The sequence below is a fragment of the Corvus brachyrhynchos genome, unplaced genomic scaffold, assembly GCF_000691975.1.
Source record: "Corvus brachyrhynchos isolate BGI_N302 unplaced genomic scaffold, ASM69197v1 scaffold115, whole genome shotgun sequence".
NCBI classification, from domain to species: domain Eukaryota; kingdom Metazoa; phylum Chordata; class Aves; order Passeriformes; family Corvidae; genus Corvus; species Corvus brachyrhynchos.
The window spans coordinates 11,694,726-11,712,872 of NW_008239553.1; the positions used below are offsets into that span (position 1 = coordinate 11,694,726).

An 18,147-nucleotide genomic window follows, 5' to 3' on the forward strand; every position below is an offset into this window, starting at 1 on the left:
ATCAGCCAGCAGCACAGCATGTCTTAAATATTAGCCAGAGTTGTCACTGCTACTGACTTGGGGTTTTGCAGGTAGTGGCAGAGGTTTGTTTCCTCTAAAGGATGGAAGTGGCTCTGGCCCTCATTGGGGTGTCAAGGGAAGGTCTCCCTGGCATGCCCACCTTCTTCCCTGGTCTGGGGAATTCAAAGCTGGTGAACTTGGAATTTCCCACCCAATGCCCATTTTGTTACTTTCTCCCATCTGAAGTAGGTAAGTGCTCTTAGATGCTGACCAGCTGAGGTGCTATTACTAGACTAGACATGCAGCAGAGCTCCTGGGGAGAGTACAGCTCTGCAGCAGAGCTTACATCCCAGTCTGGCAAGTGTTGTTCTTGCTGAACCCCTGGGCAGTGTTGGAGAACATCCCTTTTCATGATACATGTATGATGTACTCACCATGTGTTATTCATTGTCCACCTGCCCAGGTATACACAGAAATTGTTGGCTGCTGGAAATAGCTGAGGACATGTAGCAACATCCTCTCCTGGTGATCTGTTGCTTTGACCTTCAGGTCTAAATTTCAAGTGTCCATCACACATTGAAATTGTGGGGCAGAAATAAGTTCCCCTGGTCTACACTGTGTGTGAAACTGGCTGGAGACCAGTAGTGGTGACCACAGAGCAAGGTTTCTCTTCCAGACACTGGTGTTGTAGCAGATTTGACAGAAAGGGCTAAAAAGCAGGAGAAGCTTTGCAGAAATAATAGTCCAAAAAAGGGCTAAAGACAAGGAGGGAAGAAGCACCATCTTCTTGGTATCTCAGATAATATGTATTTCATGTGAAGTACACAATAGCCAGCCTGGCTGTCTTTGAACCCTGAAGTCTGGTTGATTTTATTTTTTCCTGTTAACATTCAATTTTAAATAGAGTAGTCCTCTGAGAGCCTGAACTCAAGCATCTCAAATGTAGTAGAAAGACTCCTGCAGTTAGAGTGGGTGGAGGGAGTTGCATTAACCATCTCTTTGCTAGTATTTGCTGGTTTTTTGGCAAGTTACTTCCATGTCATTTGGACTTGATCGGTTGGAAGAGCACAAACCATGCAGTCATGACAGCTTATTTAAAGCTTCCTTTCTCAGGCAGCCCAGGTGTCCCTAGATGGCTGTGTGCCATGACGACATGTCAGTAAATAGCCATGAAATTGGGCTATTTACATGAGATTTTAACCAAGGTCTGCCAGGACTGGAGTGCAAGTAGGAACTGAAATATTTAAGTCCCCTATGGAGTGGAAAGACTTTATTTTCCTAGCTGAAAGGGTATGGAAATTTCACAGGCCCAGAAGAGCAGTCTGTGAAGTATTCTTTGAGAACCTCAGTTTTTAGTGGTATTTCTTTGTGAAAAATGGAATAAAAGGGCAGTTCATACTCTTTTGGCTGCATAGCATTTTTGTTCCTTGTGGTGACTTGGAAGCACAATAGGAAGCCATGAGAAGATGGAGTAATTCCTATTATTAGGGGCCTTTTCTGCAATTGATCCTGCTCTCCCTGGATTTCAGTCAGAGCAGGAATTTGGCTTTTCCATTGGCTTTCTTGACCTGGATGGAAATTGGGAAATTTTCTCTCAAGCAGCTGTGGCTACATACTTCAGTTATTGAGAGGGTTAAATCTCAGTGATTTGGGTTGAAAATGTGACATAAGAGATTAGATCTAGAATCCAGTTTTGCTGGTGCACTGATAACAGGATCTTATCAGCCTGCCACTCGTATTTGATTACTAACACTTGCTACTGCAGAAACGGAGAGGGAGAAATGGGAAGTGGCTATTGATTGGCAATCAATAGGGATTGAGGTGCTTTCATCAGCCCCAGGGAAGGTGGCACATTCACCTGCTAACTGCAGCCTGCAAATCCCAGAGGGGATGCTCCGGCATGGCATAGCAGCCTGTTGTACTATCAGACCAATGCTTTAAGGGATCAGTCTTGAAATTAGTACTTTTTGGCACTGTCCCTGTGTGAGCTGTGCCATCCAGTGACAGAGCCACCAACGCTCCAGCCTAAGGTTAGGAGTATTTACTGAATTCATCAAACATGCCCTGAGAGGATGCAGAACAACTGGATATTGTACAGTGGGGCTGACTGTGATTATTGCTTGAATACTGATTCTTCATTAAACAATAGGGGCTTGTGCAGTTGGGAATAGGACCAAGCCTCCATTTTTCTTGATAGAAGCCAGATGGAGTTTCATAATCTTTTTCCTCTCTCTTTTTCTCTGTGTATGCTTCTATATGCGTCTTCTATCTCCTCTCCTTCTCTAAACCTCTATTTCTCAATCCACGTGTGTTTTACCTCCAAGTGCACCTCTGCTTCATACGCTTTAAACATCCTTGGAGAAAGGAGTCAGGATTGGCAAGTAATGCAAATATAAGAAAAGGTGAGGAACATCCTGCATAATGGTGGTGTCACCTCCAGTAAGCGAGCTCTAAGGTTTTAGATAGGGCAGTCTCTCGCACAGCCCCATGTGTTCAGCACAATGTGGTGGATACAGACTGGGCCACAGGTGGTCTCTAGCTCATGGTGACTGGGAGCCAGAATACAGAGGGGAGACCATCTCATTCCCTTCTGCTTATTCCGGAGTTAGACTTGATGCTGGACAGGACCAAGGTACCTTGTGCCATTGCTAGTTATCCATACAGACCATGAAGTGCTTGCACCCTGATGCGGGACCATTGCAAACAGGGGCATTGCCAGGCCCAGATAAATGGTTTTTAATGTTCTGTACATGTAAGCAGGATGGACATTTGATGACACTTTTGGCATCAGGCAGGGAACATTGTTCTGTGCGCAACGCAGACTCTGGACACAGCTTATTTCTGATATAGAGGTTCATGAACACTGTGTGTTGTTGCAGCCACTCCTGCTTTGCTTCTCCTTAGCCTGCCTCTCCACTGTTAGCATGACTTTTGTTCTGTAGTAAACTGCATGGAGCTGAGCATGGCTATTCTGTGCCCCAGTGACCCACACTGGGCAGGCTGCCTGAAGTGGGAGCTGGGGCAGGAGGCTTGCTAAGGAAATCTGCAAGGGTACACCTCTATCCAGTGGCCTCCTGAGTGCTGTTGTCCAGGGCGAGGATGTGGCATGTCTAATGAAAGGTGTTTTTGTGTGAAAGCCTTCCCTGGGGTGGAGAGGAATACCCTTTATCTTGCACATTCTTCATTTAAACTCAAGGGAGTCAGTTTAAAAAAAATCTAGTTAAGAGAGTGTTCCATTTGCATTATTAAGTCCTAGAAGTCAATAATGCCAAACAGAACATTAATACTGCCCCAGTGTGTGTCATTATAAAATGATATTTAATGACACAAACTGTTTATCTGATTATGAAATGTACTCTCTGCCTTCTACATGCAGAGCTTCATATGTGAAACATCTTGTTGGATTTTTGCAATCCACTGTACTCCCACCAGATTAATTATCCTGATCCTGCCATGTGCAGCTGAATTGACCTGTGCCTAATTCTCTCTTAATTTTTACTGAGTCACTTGTGTACATCTGAAGATGCTCCCGTCACATTAAGAGAGTTACACCGATATAAACCAGGTGAAATAAAATAAGGAGTTTGTCCCTCTTATAGGAGTTTTCAGCCCTTCTCAGTTTTTGCTGCCTTCAAAATATTCTAGGGGGATATATGAGCGCCTTTAGAAACATCTGACTTTGTCTTATAGAGTACAGACGTCTTGTTTTTTCCAGTAACCTTTTGTGAATCCCTCAGGAGCAGTTGCAGTCTGCCATCAAAATGGCAGGCTGAAAGCCACTGCTCGAAGCTTTTTAGGCAAATGTTCCCTTCCAAGTCAATGGCTGTGTATTATGCCATTCACTATCCATTAGCACTTTGCTGTGGAGGGTGAAAGAGTTAACTGCGGAGCTATTTTAGCTGCAAAACTTTGGTGGCCTAAATAAGCTTGCAGCGGTTCTCTCATTATGTGCTGTTATATTTAATTTCTAGTATGTTGTGTAAGAGTAGTGTACTAAGCTCTTTTCTCAATAGGGACTCTGGGAAGTTTGTTCTGTAGTACACAGAGATGTGCTGTACTGAGCAGTATTGCACTGACTGATAGATTATGGCTTCATGGGATTTAAATAATGAGACATGGCTGCGTTGTTGATGTCTGCACTGTGTGTGAAGAGTAAGAATTACTTTTGGGAAAGCATCTTTGTCATGCCATGGGACAAAAAAATAATTCTGTCATCACTGTGTTCTCCTTGATATTGCCCCTTAATTTGGTTGATGTAGTATGTGTGCCAGAGCGCTGCTGAGCTAAGGCTGCAGGCTCAAGCTTCACTTTCTGTGGCAAAACCAAATCATGCTTTAAGTGGGGATCTTTTATTTTAAATGGTTGAGTACAGACATCTTTCTCTTGATTTACTGTTGCAATCAAGAAACAAGCGCTTATCCTCACGCTACAAAATAATAAAATAACATTCAAATGATAGCGATAGGCTGGCATTTAGAAATGTTTTGTGCTGACCAGAGCTGGTGGGGTAGAGCATGACTGCAGTGGTTAATAGCTCTTTAAACACCCTCTAGCTGTATTGGTACCAGCTGTATATTTGGAGTGGTTGAGCACAGGTTATGGTGATACTGCTCTTCAGGAAGCATGTGGTGGCTCTGTAGAGATGGTGATATGACCAGCAACTGTGGAAAAATTTGAAAAGGAATGAAACCACAGTGTGATGGTGCTGGTGTCTAGGTTGGTGGCTATGCCATGAACACAGTCAGACTCAAGTCTCTCAAAACCAGGCTGAAGCAGTTATAGTTTTATTGACTGAGCCTTTGTCTGCAGACATTAGTTAAAGCCTGTTAACTCCTTGTGTGGGTGAGCTCATTCCCAGGACCTTACTCTACCTTAATTGCCTTTACAGGAAGATTAAGCTAAACTGAGCTGAGGTCATGTTACTTCAGAGCATGAGCATCAACATAGGGCTTTCTCATGCTTTAACTTCCCATTCCTAATTAATTCAGCTTAATTTTCCAGAGCATCCCCAGGCAGATGAGGCCTTCCCAGTGTTGCTAGATTGTATTTTTCTTACATGATGTTGGAAGCATGCTAAAAACAGATGATGGGGATAGAAGACAGGCTGTTGTAGGTCTTGAGTTCTCAAAGAAACCGGCAAAGACCACTTGGAACTGCTGTCTAGGACTGTGCCATCATGCTGGGGCACCCAGTGGCCCCCCCAAGATCTGGCAACAGTGCAGCTCCATGGCAGTGCTGGCTGTGGAGCACGCGGTACAGGCACAGCTTGGATTTTGGATTTCAGCCTGACCCGGGTCTGATGTACTGCACTTTCAACACCCACCCAACAACCATCCCTTGCTGCCAAAAAGAGCAATCACACCTTTATTATGGCTTCATTTGCCATAACTGAGTAGACTAGGATTAGATTAGACATATTTTCTGTTGGGATTTCTTCCCAGTGGTGATGCAGCTGAGCATCTTTCCCATTTTGGCCATGTTTAATAGCATTATATGATGCAGCTCTAAGGGGAGTAGTTGAGGAAGCATCCCTGCTCACTTACTCTAGTAGTCCTTGCAGCAAAATGATAAAAGGGTGAATGATAGACATCTAGGCCAGCCCAAGACCAAGCTTTGCAGTTTAATTTAAAGACTGCAGTGGTGGTTTGACTGGCCAGACTTGGTGAGCTGGGAGCACTTGCAGGGCAGCTAAGACAGCTGCAAGCAGGAAAGTCTGTTTCAATTGATTGGTAACATGCCTGTGGCTACTTTAGGTCTGTCTGGCTGATTCCCTTTTTCAACCATTGTTTTGTAACCTAAGATGTGGGAAGCTGTGTTCTCCTGGATCTGCCTCTGATTTGCTGTGCAGCTGTGGGGAAGCTGCATTACTGCTCTGTGCCTCAGTTTCCCCACATGGCAAATGGGGGTAATGTAGCAGCCATTACCTTTTCTAACGCTGCAATATCATGGAAAGTCTCTTGCCCTGGGTCTTGTCCCTGGTCACTGCTTCCTGCACTGCTCTGTTCCTGGGAAGTGCAGGACTGAGCATCTCTGCCTGAAGAGAGGACATGTAAGAAGGATCAGAGTGATTTTGAGGAAGACTGGAACTGATTCAGAAGAGCTGTGGGTAGGGATGAAGCAAAAGGCATCTGTCCTGCACTGGGTGTCAGTGTGGCAGGACACTGGCTTCAGCAGAGCTCTGTGTAGGGTCAAGTCCTTACATATATCCAGTGGCATGGACTGCACTCAGGGGAATGCAGGACTAAATTCACATCAGACAGGGCATCTTCAGTGTCATGTTACTGGACTAAGTATCACTTCCTTCTGAGGACCTAATATATTTTTCAAGTACATTAATTGAACTGCACATTAGCTCACAGCTTAGCATCTTTCAGTGGTAATGGAGAAAACTATCACTTTGCATTGGGCTGAATGGTGGCAGGGTGGCAACTTGGAGCCTTGGGAAAAACCCTGAAAGGTTTGGTATGAATTCCCTTGTGGTAGAGAGGTGTCCTGCTCTAGCCTGCTGGAGAAGGGATGGTCCCTGAGATCTGCCCCTTCCCCATGAGGTGCTGGGAAAGCGATGGGGAATGGTATGCTGGCTCCTCCAGGCTTGGTGGCCGGCACTCTTGCTGTGGTGGCGGGCTTTTCCCACTGGAGATGCTCTCCATGCCTGTGGCAGAACAGTTGGCATGATGTTGACTGCATGCTATGGTGTGCTTCCTGAGCTGTGCTGCACACAGGGACACAGGGGACATGATGGATACCAGACTTAAAAAAAATAGTATCTGCTCCCTTCTTTTACCAACTTTTCAGCTTTAAAGTTTTCCAAGGCCTGGTCTTCTCTGTGTGAATTGCTTCTGTTTGTGCAGGCAGCATGGGTAAACTATTCTCAGTCCTCCACAAACAGGAGAGTATGGAAAAACAGACTGGGATGTCTTCTGGCTTGTCTGTCAGCACCAGGCTTTCCTCTATAATTACAAGGTGTTTATTACCAGGGAAAGCAGACAAGGTCATGTCTGAGTCTCAGATCCTAGGCTGGGTTTGCAGAAGTGACAGTTAAAAGTAAATAAATAAAAATGGTAATCTTTTGACTTGATTCATTCAATCTTGCTTCATGTGGGAACCATTTTAGGGCGAAACCCAAACGTGCAAATACCAGCAACAGCAGCAACAACAAAAATAATAGAGTCCCTCTAACACTGACCATGCTCTGGGGAGCTTAATGTGTCTCCCTCTAATACTCTAGCGTTCAAAGCATCTAATTAGCAAAGCCATGCAGTTACAAAGGAGACCACCAGTCACCTCTGAGCCTGACACCTGTGACTCGCTGGCAGTGTTTGCAAGGTCACCCATTTCCTGTCTTTCCTACCCCGAAACCTGACCTAACAGGAAGCATCTACCATCCATTTCCCCCTACCAGAGAGTGACAGGAAAGGTGCACTGGGAAGATGAGAAGCGTGACTAGTGGCAGCATCGCTGTGCTGAATTATTGCCTATTGTGTGAGGAGTGGAAATTTGCTTTTGAAATGTTGGACTCTTAAATAATCCATTTCTTTCTTTTAAAGGTGAGCTGAAGAGCTTTGCATGGAGGAAAGAACTAGCCAACTATTTAAGAGCATAGAAAGCTTTGAGCACTTAGTTTTTGAAAATGAGGACTGAAAATCACCTCCTCCTTTATTTACTCTTTTCTTTTTGGTTGTTGCTTTTGTCTTATCAACAGTACCAAATAAGTCAGCGTTGGAAGGGGTTAGAGTATTACTGTGATGGACTTTCCAAGGTACTGCTTGTTCCCTCCTGTTCTCTTGAAATGCAGTCGTCCTGGAGTGAAGTTGCTGTTGTAGCTTGAGATCTTTGAGATGGGATGAGGGGCTGATTGTCACAACCCCAGTGTGTAGCCTTAGATACATTTCATCTAGAATCCTTCAGGGCTTACATGTTGGTTACATGTTTCTGTGTTGTCAGAAAATGCAGGTTTGAATGCATATCTGCATCTGAGACAGGATTTGGGGTGCAGAATAGATTTTAACCACGGCTCGTGTGCCGCCTTACTGTGTGGAAATCCAGGCTTGAGTTAAAAGTGGTTAACCTCAGGGAACATCTGTCTCTGTGAATGTGAAAATCTCCAACAGTAAAAGGATTCTTAAATTATCCCAGTCCCAGTGTGATGCCCCACTGTGGAGCCACCTGCCCTGGGTCAGGAGGCAGCAGGGCAGGGACCCTGCTGCAGACAGGGAAGGAGTCTGCCTTGCAGACAGGGAAGGAGTCTGCCTTACAGCCTCCATAAGAGCAAGCACCTTCTAGCATTCCTTACAGATCTTGCAGCCTGTTTTGCAGATGAACCTAAGGCAGAACAGCAGTTTTGTGAAGTTAAACCATGAAGTTCTGCGGAGGGGAAGAAAGGGACTAAAGTCTCTAGGGCCACTAGGGCTCTTCTCTGCTACATTACTTTCCCTTCTTCCTCCTGAAGGAGTACATTTTCTTTTTCCTTCTTCTCAGGCTTAAAGGATTTCTCTCCCTTCTTTTTAAATGCAAAAGCACAGCCATTAATGTGACATTACACCATGCACGACATCTGTCCAGGGAGAAGGTTGGTGGATGCCAGCCTGGCTATGAGGAGCCAGTCTGGGTGCTGAGGGTGATGGAGGTGTGTGGGGAGTGTTTCCCAGAGAGTTTCAGACTGCCAGTGTGTAGGTCCCTGTGTTGGGAGCATGTGCACCTGAAGGGGCTATGTGAAGGAAGGCATTGTAAGCACTGCATGTTGCCTGCAACAAGCCAGGGAGACCTGATCTCATGCTCCATGTATCTGGGGGTGTTAGAAAGGAACCCCCCTGGGAGCTGGGAAGGAGTGACTGGAGTTTGTAGGAGCAGAGGTGAGAAAAAAGCTCCTGCAGAGGAGTCTTCACCCAGAGATCTGCCTGCAGCAGTTCAAGGTGTGCATGTGATTCAGACCCTCAGAGCCACCCTGCACCAGGAGAGCAAGCAGTGCCGTGCCATGGGTGAAGTGCCTTGGTAGGAGTGTGTGAAGTTTTGGGATCAGAGTAATGGTTATCACCATGGCCTGAGCCTGAGATGCAGTGATGGGAGTAGGAGGATGGGAATGCTCTCGTGTGGCTGCTTCTTGGCTCCCCTGCTTGAGCATCTCCCTTCCCATCTGGTTTCTCTTCCATTCAGGGGCATGAAAAGCCCAGAGCCCAGTATTCCCTTCTGTTTGAATTATCTTTTCTAGCCTTCTGCTGGGGTATCATATGAGCGTGGGCTGACATTTCCCTTTCCAGTGGATGAATTGCTTACTGCTGTTTGGTGTGGTCTCTCCCAGAGATCAGCATCCCCCCAAGAGCCTGCTTGGGCTTTAATGAAGCACTGCCTGCCTTGGAGACTCCCTCAGAGCTTTCCGTCTCTTTTGTTTTTATTGCTGTAATAAATCTTCCCAGATTTCTCTAGCTGGAAGGGTGGGAGGGTTGAAGAGGGGAGGTTTCCTGCCTAGTGCATTGCAAGCTTTTATTGACTGCCAGAAGCAGCAGTAAATCTTAAGTGGGAGGTGGGCTAGCATCAATGAGCTGAGCATTGAGTCCCCGATGGGATCCAGCCCAGTCCCCATGGGATCACTGCTGCTCCACAGTCCCCACCAGCAGACAGAGCTCAGCTTCAAGATGGAGCTGGGCTTACAGCCATGGTGCAGCCGAGTGAGACAGATCGTGCACTTCTCCAGGGCTCGGGTCAGTGTGTCTTTGCAGATCTTCAGCAATCTGGGAGCGATACAAATCTGACAAAAAAACCCCTACCCTGAAGTGTCCTGACTGGCACTGATGGAATGCTTGGCCACCTGGCTTCCAGGAGGTTAGCAGCTAGCTGTGTCATTTTAGCCCACTTTTTTTTTTTTCCTAAAACCTACAGCCCCAAAGACCAAATATCTTTGGTTTTAGGCTGACTGACTTTTTTCCTGTTAAAAATTTTTCCGTGTGTTTTTCAAAAGCAGCATCAAGGACTGGTACTGGTAAAATATGTGTTGCCTGGAGGAGGTGGCTGCCAGCACTGCTGAGGGGGTCTTCCAGATTTCCCCGGTGAGATTCCTACCCTTAGGCACCAGCCCTTCCTGCAACATGGAGAGGGAACTGTTTTGGCTGGAGCAAAGTCAGCAGCATCAGTGGTTGTGTGTCCTGGAAGGGTGCAGGCTGTCACTCTGAGAGCATGGCAGGATCCAGGCTGGGCAGCTGGAGGGATGGGAGAGAGGGAATGTTATGTGTAGGTCTGCACCCGGCCTCTCCTCCTGCACCATGCCTGGAGGAAAGGCCCTGGATATGTTTTCAGACAGCATTAATGCAGTCAGACCTCAGGGTCATCACATGGATGTGAGCTCTGAGGATAGGTGTCAACAGTCCTTCCCAGCAGGCTGCAGAGAGAAAACTGTATTCTGTAGTAAATAAGTATTTAATACCCACCAAAACATTGTAACTAGTATTTTAAATACTTATGTATAGCTTTTTTCAGAAAAAGCTATTTTGCTAAATCTAGCGGGGTTCTCTGTGCAGATCTTCCCACTTTGTCAGGTTTATACGTGGGGCTGCAGCGTAACACTGGCACTTCTTAGCTTAGCACATGCATGCATAATTACATACTCCTCTGATTTTATTTCAGAGATGCTTTCTCAGACTTGATAAGGACAGGATAGCAGATGTGTCATCCAGATTCCTTTAGGCTGGGAAGAATGACAGTGTGTCATCTCTCATTTTTGCCATGGCCCATTAGAACTGTGTCGACCAGGTGAAGCCCAGGGATCCCTACAGCTAGCAACATTCTGCTGTTTGGGTAGGGCTAGAGTGCTGTCCTTGGTTGCTGGTAAATGACAAAACCTCTAGTCTGCAGTCCAGGTCAGACAAGTAATAGGCCTGCCTAAGAGATCCTTTGCTTGGATTTCTCAATGCATGTCATTTCTTAGATGAGAATCTTCATCTCTCTGCTTCTGTGATCTCTTTGCTGCTCTCTTTTAAAGGCAGAAGAATCACAGCTCAGTGTGATGACAGAAGTGGTTGTGGCCCCTCTAGCAATGACAGTCACTTCTTCCTCTGATGTCATTCAAATGAGCATTAGAGTAAAATGTAACTCTAGCAAAGGGACTGTTAAGCTAGAAAGCCCAGCTTTTATAAGTCATGGCATGAAAGGTATTGATGTGGCTTGTAGCTCATCCTTCTGGCTTTAATGTCCTTTAATTGCCACCCTAAGGAACTCTTCAGAATGTGGCTCTGCATCCATTAGGAAGCATCCTTGTAGTCTGGCATCTTCATCCTTGGACAGGAAAGACACACACAGAGGTCTGTATCCTCTCCCTATGCTGCTCTCATTTCTTCTCCCCTACAGATAAATGCTGGACTAGGAAGTCTGTACGCAGGCTCCACACCTAGAAGGGATGTTCCTGTCTTTCTTGTGAAATTTGGATACTTCTTATAGCAATTCAGCTAGAAGCAAGACTATCTTTTCAAATTAGATTTCAGCACACTGAATTTCTAGGCGGGATCTGGCAGTTTGTTGGCAAGAGAACATGGAAAGAAATAGGGGGGGAAGTTTAAAAAAGTCAGATTCTTAATGACATTTCTAAAACTGGTGATGCTACAAAAATGGACATGGGTCTTAACTCTCTAAAACCAATTCTCACATCCTTAATTCATAGTCTGTCTCACCCAAACAGTGGGGCCAAATGTCTAGGCAGGGCAGGTAATTGATAGCATCTCTACCACAGTGCATGCAGTGTAGTGCTCTGGCAGTCTGAGGTCAAACTGGGTAAGCAAAGGGCTTTTTCATCTCCCAGCTAGCCAGCTCTCAAATTAGCCTTGTTGCTCATCCTTTGTTGGCTCTGGTATTTATAGAAAATGCCACTAGTCTGCTCTTGTAGTTTGCCATCAACAGTCACCATTAATGCCTGCTTTAACTTGGAAGAGATTTCTTGCTTCCCTGCTGCCAGCCTGCTTCCCAGAAGTGGCAGTCAGTGCAGTGCCTGTCTTGTGGAGGGAGTGGACAGGCAAGGAGGCAGCTCTTGGTGAAATCCCTCTGGAGAAGCAGCTCAGTTTGTGGAGTGTTACAAGGATGGCCAACAGTTTACAAAATTCAAGGGATGATCCCTCTGAAGAGAGGAGTATCCCTCTTTTGCTGTCCCGGTTAAGCACAATGACTGTTGGTTGCTCAGCTGAGAAGCATGGGCATAAAAAAGCCATCTAAAAAAAGGTGCAACATCATCTCAACTTAGGGCGGAGCCACTTGCACCTTTTTACTTTCTGACAGATATTTTCCCAGTCTGTTCTTGAAAATCTTTGGTGCAGAGGCATGTACAATACCCTCTAGAAACTCACTATCCTAACACATTAGAAAGAGGTTTCTGATTTTTGAGCTAAGTTGGCCTTGCTCCAAATCCAGCCTCATACTGTTTATTGTATCCATCAGGGACATGGAAAATACATTTTCCCCAGATCCTTTCTTTCTTTATTTCTTCCTGAATAGGTCTTTTACATCTTTGAACGCTGTGCCTGAAAGTTGCACTTCCTCTCTCATGTTTTCCTCCTCTGCATGGTAATCCCAGTTCCCTTAACCTTTTTTCAAGTAAACCAACTCTACTTACCATCCAGTTGTTCTCTTTGTTTTTCCATGGACTGGGTCCACATCTCTCTGGAGGTCCAGCACCCTGGACTGAACCTGTACTCCAGCTGAGGCGTTTTAAGTTCTAGGTAGCATGGAGAGATGGATTTAGTCCCAGGATAGCTGCTCCAGGTCTATCTCTGCCACCTTCTGTAGGTCCTGCCAGCTCACACTGGTAGATCATTCTTTCCAACCCTTATTTTTGCCTCCTTTCCTAGGCAATTAAAAGTGGGTCTCATCTGTCTCTGTAATTAGCACCGTGGTCAGCAAAACTTCCCCTGTTTGATGAGGCTGAAGGCATACCTGCTGTGGCTGGTCTTCCTTCTCTCATCACTGCTTCTCAGCTTTGTGCCACGGTTAATTCCTCCTCTTCCTCTTTCAATGCCCTCCAGGATATTTGCTGTCCTGCCTCTTCTGGGTTGCACTGGCTGCCGAGCACAAGCTGTTGTGCCTAGGGGCTATTCACTTCGTGCCTGGCCTACGAGAAGGCGGCTGTTTATCATACTTTATAATCCACAGTCTATTATGAAGCTGCCGGAGTTGTATCTGTCCTTACGAACCTCAATCCAGCCTTAACTGGTGGGGTGGGGTGAGAAGAAGAAAAGGCCTTGACACTGTGGGAGCTCTGCTTGGAAAATAATGAAAATATTCCTGTGTTATCAACACTGTTTTCAGCACAAATCCAAAACAAAGCCCCATACTAGCTACTGTGAAGAAAATTAACTCTGTCTCTGCAAAAATCAGCAACTTCCTATTGCATCTTAGGTATCTCTGTGACCCCTCTGGGTGTGGGAGAAAGGACTTCCCTAGTGCCTGTCTAACTCTCTAAATTTATTGAAGAACTGTGAAGTCTCTAACATTCTAAAAATATCCTTTTTCATACCTAGATAATATTTGAACTATACTACTGGTCTGGGGCAGACATTTTGATCCTATTTTTGGAAGGTCATTTGGCTAATTAAGAAGCCTCCTGGTGGGACACAGTATTTCTACCAAGCCTCAGTTTGAAGATGAAGCAAGAGGAGAGGTACGTTCCTCCCTGGACAGAGGACAAGTGGGAGATTATCAGACAGGATATGCCCTCCATTGCTGTCACATGTGCTGTCTTGGCACTGGTCCCCCTACAGACCCAGGAGACCTCGGGGTGGGATTTGCACATTCACAAGGCGCTTTTCCCAAGCTGCTCATGGCAGGGGGATGGGAAACACTGTGGTGCCCTGTGTGCTTGCAGAGCTGTTGGTGTCTTCCCATGCGGGGGTAGTGCTGGTACATCATTCAACCTCGCTCACAAGGGTTGGCAGAGTCCATCCCTTCCTAGTGCTTCCCCTTTCCGGGGGGTCTTGTCCATTCATATAAGACAGGCTCATGCCTGAGCCCACAGCTCATGGAATCAAAGGAGTTTGTTCCCATGCCAGCAGTACTCCATAGAGGTGAGTTGTCTGTGAGGCCAGGCCAGCATCACCTATCTTCTTTTTCTGTGTCGTGCCTCCCAGTGTAACATAGGCCTGGACAAGTGTGATGCTCCCTTCAGTGAACAGCACGAGGCAAATCCCAAAATTCTCCTGGATCTCATCCCTCATTATTGCTGCCTCCTCCTACTTTTCCTTTCACTCTGTCTCACCCTTGGTTGTCTGTGTCCATGTCCTTCAAGGTTTTGGAGAAGACAAAGCTTAGAGATGGCAGCTGATGAATTCCCACCCCTGACTTAGCTGAGCTACTGACACAGCTTGAACTTAGCTGTGTAGGTCTTCTGAGAACTCAGGGATGCCATCCCTTAGCCACATCCTCCATCCCCAAAAAGCTGGCAGAGTACCTGGAGCAGCAGATATGACTGATCTGTTCTAAAAATCCTCTCAGCTGCCAAGAAGCTGCCAAAATCTTACAAGGAAAGAAGCAAGAGTCTCTTGTTTTCTGCTGTGGTCACCTGAATGAGGTGGTGGCACTGGGTGTTTCTTGGAGGAGCCTTTTGTTGCCAAATCTGAATTCAGTATTGTACACCAGTAAGCAGTCAGTTGAAGATCCACTGAGGTAATTGGAAAGAGACTGAAGAGAGCACTGGGGCCTTGGGGAGAGAAGTTAGGGAGAAGATACTTCTTTCTGAAACCAAATGTCTTAGATTGGCCTGTGGATCTGCTTGAGGTCTGGAGGTAGCCCAAGGAAAAAGACTAGTGAAAAAGGATGGGAAGGAGGGAATAGGTGGATATGGTCTGTCAGACAATGCTGTCAGGGTAGCAAAGCTGTGACAGATAGGGCTGCAGCAGGAAGAGACAGCGCGAGCTCTGCTGCAACCTTGTATTTGGTAAGAGCTTTTCCTCCCGTGCACAATCCTTTTTGCTCCCACTTGTGAACAATGTTTCTATGAATTACACATTTCTCTGAATAAGAATAGCATCACCAGTTGTACAAATTAGGATCAAAGGAGTCCTCAAGCTTTCAGACAGGAACTGAATGCCTGCCAGGGCCAGGAGAAAGCAAAGACTGTTTAGAGACCTCTGATACAGGTTGGTGTGCCGCAGGCACCATGCCCAAACCAGCTGGAGTTGGGCACTGCCAGGATGTTGAGGTGGATCAAACAGGTCACCTGCTTGATGTGGCAGACGTCTGCTATTCTGTTGTGGGAGGTAGGGTAAGGACAGGCTCTGTCTAGCACTCTCTGGGAAGTAAGAAACCCAGCTGGCTTTTGCTCTTGGAAAAGCAGGCACAGCTGTTGGTGAAGACGAAGTTGGTAGAGGGATTGCCTGGGATGCCTTCACTTTCTGCCTCTTGAAGATCTCAGGAGGCGCTTCTAGGAGACTACCTCAGCAGCAAACATCAGGCAGGGAACTCAAGAGTTGTTCCCACCCTTCTGAGACATAAGGAACTGCACAAAACTTCACTGTGGCTGTATATACAAGATTGCTTCCATGATTATCCTCTAAAAGGTAACTCTTGTATTTTGGTGAAATGTTTGCTTTACACAGCATTTCTAGCATTAGTTATTTTTAACTGCATATCTTTGATATGCTCAGCGTGTCTGAAGCTTGCTCTTTTTTCTGGGATGTCACAGCTGTTTGTTGTATGTGAGATGAACCCCAGGTTGGCCATCAGCTATTAATCTGCCTTCCTAGGGAGGCTGTGTAGGAACCAGCCACTTCAAGATTAAAGTCCCCCAGATCTGCTGGCAACTTCCTGAATTACCAAGGCCCTGGAAAGTGTCCTGAAAACACTCCTGTCTCAATTCTCATGGTGGGCTCTTACGTGGTCAGTGCCTGAAGTTCAAAGGAGACAATGTTGTATGGTTCATGTCATAAGGTCATGATGGCCCCCGTCAGACCAGGAACTACAGGTAGGAGAGGAGATACTGTAATGGATCTGTAACTGTTTGGTCCCCAAATAGCAACTGGTGGGGAATGATCCCAGCTTTTCTCCCATCCATTCCCTCAACAGGTCCTGCATGGACCATGTATTTCTGGGTTTTGGGTTGATCCACTTTCAGCTGTTTTGTGCAAAAGAGGAATGCTGATGCCACTCACCTTAGTGCCTCCTAGCCAGGAGCAAGCTCTGTGTGAGCTTGAGCCCAAAAGGTTCCCTTTTTGCCCTCAGGAAGTCAGGATTGGGTCACAAAAATGTCATGTCACCATTCAGATGTACACATTGACCTGAGCCTGCTGTTCCACACCTAAGTGCTTCCTCACTTCCTGGAAGTCTGTTAACCACAACACAAATATCATGCATGATACTCTGGCTATCAACATGATGGAAAATGTGATGGAAAAGGAATTTTGGTCCTTAGTAGGGAGTTATACATCTAGACATGGTCTTTTTAACTTTAATTTTCTAGGTAGCTTGAAATCAAACCTTTTCATTCCTCATCATTCTGCCATATTTCCACTGGCCCCTTGAGCTCCTTCCTCTTCCCACGGACATGGCTTTTGTTGTGTATAGTGTTTTTTGTTCTGAGACATCTCCTGTGCCTGCTTTCCTCAATGGACACTGATGTGACATGCAGAGCTGAGCTGTCAGAGCTCGAGGGTGTTTTTTTCTCCACCCTGTGATGAGCTATGACACTCCAGCATCCCAGCTCCACAGGCCACTTCTCTATGCTTTTGTTGATGTTTCACTGTGAATGCAGCAAGCGTCTGAGGGCACAATGCAGTGGCTAGAGGTGTACCCAGTTCAGGGGGCATTTTTGAAATACATTATTTTTCAGTTTTACTTGAAGAATCCATAAGGTAGCATTGAAGATTATTCCTGCTCCCTTTCTTCACGATTCTTCTCCTCCTGGATTTTTCCCTTTTACTCTAGATTGTCCCGGCCATTATTTTCTTCCCTCTGCTCCTCTTCTGTGTGGCTCAGGGGAGGGTTTTGTGGGTGGATCATGGGCTCTTTGGGGGAAATTTACATCCCTTGCTGATGCAAATGAGGAAACACATTATTGGAGTTGGTAGTAGTGAGAAGCATAAATGAAATGATCCCTGCAGGCTTATTTCCATGAAGTAAAATAAGGCTGAATATGAGAAAGAAAGAAGCGTGTGTGCAGCTTCTTTGTTGGATCTTGCTTAACAGCCATTGCAAAGAAGGAAATTTCACTTGTGCCCCATCCTAGGGCCAGCTGGTAGGCTGAGCAGTGTGAAGGCAAGATCTGGGGCTCCAGCCAAGCTGTGGAGCAGGGAAAGCCAGGAGCCTGGGAGCAGCTACCTGGGACCTGCTGAGAAGGAGCAGGTCAGGGAGCTCCTCAGGGATGGAGGGGACAGCGTGGTGCAGGGAGGGCATCCAGCCCCTTTGCTAGCTGATATATAGGCACTGACCTTTGGATGGGAGTGAATCCTGTACGCTGATCCTATTAATATTTTCAGCAAAAGCCCCCCTGAGGCCTTTGCCCTCCCATGTATTAAGGCTGAGCTCTATTTCATCTCGTATTGCCTTTGCAATAGTCTCTCTGGCTTTAACCCTTTGGTAGCCTGGTACTGTTTAACTCTGATGACTTGACATGTTGGAGTTTTTCACAGGGGACATGTGATGCCCAAGGCCGGTGCATGGAGATGCAGGATCCGTCTGTCCCAGGCAGGGGTTCTTCAGTCAACACTGGCAGAGGTCCTTCTTGGGAAGAGGGCAAGCATGCACTGTGTCTATAGGATACTAACAGGACTGGGTTGCAGAGGATGTGAGGTTGTCTTTGGGACACCCTCTGAGGGGACCTAATATGCAGGGGAGGTTTGATTTTAGAAATCCTGCTGAGCAGTTATACTAAACAGGTGTTTGCATGGCTTGAGCCAGTCATCAGTTTTGCCTGGGACTATTTGTCCCTTTGCCAGATAATCCCCGGAGTATTTTTTTAGAATGGCTGGTGTTCATTGGCACTATTTCCTCTTGCTGCACAGGCACTAAATTGCAGGGGACAATGTTTCCAGTGGGGAGACATTGGGGTCTCACAGGGGAGACGTGGTTATAAAAGAGGCAAGGTTTCTGGCTAGAAACATCCATCCAGCTCATTGGTCCCCAGTGATCCTAGCTGTGCATCAAGGCCAGAGAAGCAGCGAGCTGCAGACAGCATCACAAAGT

General features: G+C 46.3%; 1 protein-coding gene across 5 annotated transcripts in view; it reads left to right on the top strand.

The window, feature by feature from the left end:
* The window catches only part of SLC8A3 (solute carrier family 8 member A3), a 93,402-nt gene that overhangs the window by 16,836 nt on the left and 58,419 nt on the right, over nucleotides 1-18,147 (top strand). The gene's annotated exons all lie outside the window — the stretch shown is intronic.